The sequence below is a fragment of the Notothenia coriiceps genome, unplaced genomic scaffold (assembly GCF_000735185.1).
Source record: "Notothenia coriiceps isolate Sejong01 unplaced genomic scaffold, NC01 NC01_scaffold00009048, whole genome shotgun sequence".
Lineage (NCBI taxonomy): Eukaryota > Metazoa > Chordata > Actinopteri > Perciformes > Nototheniidae > Notothenia > Notothenia coriiceps.
In genome coordinates, this window is record NW_011341749.1 from 1 (window position 1) to 2,097 (window position 2,097).

General features: G+C 40.3%; 1 long non-coding RNA gene across 1 annotated transcript; it reads left to right on the top strand.

The window, feature by feature from the left end:
• Nucleotides 1-1,003: 1,003 nt before the first annotated feature.
• Nucleotides 1,004-1,578, top strand: LOC104945074 (uncharacterized). Its single transcript, XR_798296.1, has 2 exons — nt 1,004-1,180; nt 1,446-1,578. It is a non-coding gene; the product is annotated as an uncharacterized lncRNA (long non-coding RNA).
• Nucleotides 1,579-2,097: the final 519 nt, after the last annotated feature.

The window sequence follows — 2,097 nt, forward strand, 5'->3', positions numbered from 1 at the left end:
GATTTTTGTCAGAAATCGGGAGAAATATGACCCCGGGAGGAAACCGGGAGAGGGCAATGAAATCGGGAGTCTCCCGCGAAAATCGGGAGGGTTGACAAGTATGGTCCTCCACGGTCCTCCACGGCTCCTTCGTGGATGCATTTCCGGGAACAGAGATGTTTAAGAGTCGTGACGCACGGCCGGACTTATCTCAGCCAATGACAGCTCTGCATGCATCCCCTGGATATTATTTTATTCTGCTTTCATCGCGACGCGATGTTTACAGTGAGAACAGCTGTGAGGTCTGTGCAGAAAGCAGAGCAGTGTGTATAATATATATCACTCAATATAACAGGCCTACTCTCTGTATTTGCTTTAGTTTAGTAGATATCTACAAACAAAGAGTCGATATTTTTCTAAGACCATTTAGTGCTTCACATAATAAAATACACAACGGCTGTAGCCTGTTTTAGCACCTGTAGGTGCGTGTGTGTGGTACAGTGTGTGCGTATGCAGCGGACGGACAGGTCTCAGTTGGTTTGGTGTCCTCTGCTTACTTTTAATAGCCTACTTGTAAATAAAACTTTTGGCCCGTAATTTATTTTCCTCATTGTAGCGACCAGAGAGGGGAGAGGGGAGATATATCCAGTCTCTGTTAGTGTTATTATGAGAGTGCTCTGTTTGATTCTGAAATTGTATATATTTATATAAATATACGTGTGTGTGTGTGTGTGTGTGTCCGCATCTGTAGCCTGTTATTGTCTCATTATACCGCACTTTGAATGAATTAAAAGTAAGTCGTCATGAACACATCTGTCCATCAGACAGAGTGCTGCTGTGCCCCCTGTCATCATTAATGGACGTCTCTTTAAAATGACCGCTCAGAGGAGAGGAGTTCTCGTCTAACCGCCTGCTGCTTCCCCTCCTCTCTTCTCGGTTCCCCTCCTCGGCTCCTCCACTCGCATCTCCTGTGGGCGGGACTAAGTCTCGAGGATAGGAGTCGAGGAGGGGAGTTAGAGAAATGAGAAAGGGCCACGGTCTAGCCAACGGAGCGCTTCGTATTTACGTCACGTGAGACGCGCTGTTCGGTTGCGTTGCTCCAGCAACCTGCTAGCAAATTAGCTGAAAAGGATCCAGAAACTTTACTTTTACATTTTTTGGAGATCACCGTCGGAGATTAAATAAAGAGAACCATGGCCAGGTAAATAAGGCGAAGCTGTTCCTTTAGCCCCCAGTAATGTTACATTAGTAAGTTAACAAATTAATTAAATATAGCTGATGTAATTTAATCACATTATTTCATATTTAAAATAAGTCTTAATTTTTCTGTACTAATAAAACAATATGTTTTTTAAAAGAACAAAAGCATGTTGTATAGATTGATTGTTAACAATATTAGTGTTCTAATCTTAATAGCTGTGATTATAATAGTTTATATTCTCCTTCTTCCCCCTAAACCTGCCCAGATGATGTCCCACTGACACCAGGTCAGCACCTCCAGGTCCAGCAGCACCGTGACCCCCCGCTCTGCTGAAATACACAATTAAACATTTTCTATGACCTATTTTTTGTATTAATAAAATTAAACTGAAGACAGTTGAATGACCTAGAGATATCCTATTATTCCACTGCTTATGTACACAAGTCGGAAATAATGGTTATAAAACCTCAGTAAATTAAATTAACAATGTGTTTAACAATTACTATTTAATATTGTATTTTCATCTAATCACAAAGTAGAGGTAAGAATATATCCATCCTCTCTCTGCAGTTTCATGTCTTCTATTATTATAACTTTCATCATTGAGACAGAGGAAATCAATCATGTACTTTAACATCACCAGCAGTAACACAAATATCAGCAAAAGTGTGTTTATCAAGTTGTTTATTTGTATTATATGTGCAGCAAGTATATAGAAGCAGCTGTTTGGGGTAGAGATGTCCCGATCCGATCACGTGATCGGGGATCGGAGCCGATCACGTGATTTTCAAAAGATCGGAATCGGGAGAAAAAAAATCGGGGATCAGGAAGTTTTTTAATTTTTTTTTTTAATTTAATGTTACAAAACAAAGATGACCATGTTCACGTCTTAAAGTCATCCTTAGGCCTTAGTTTTG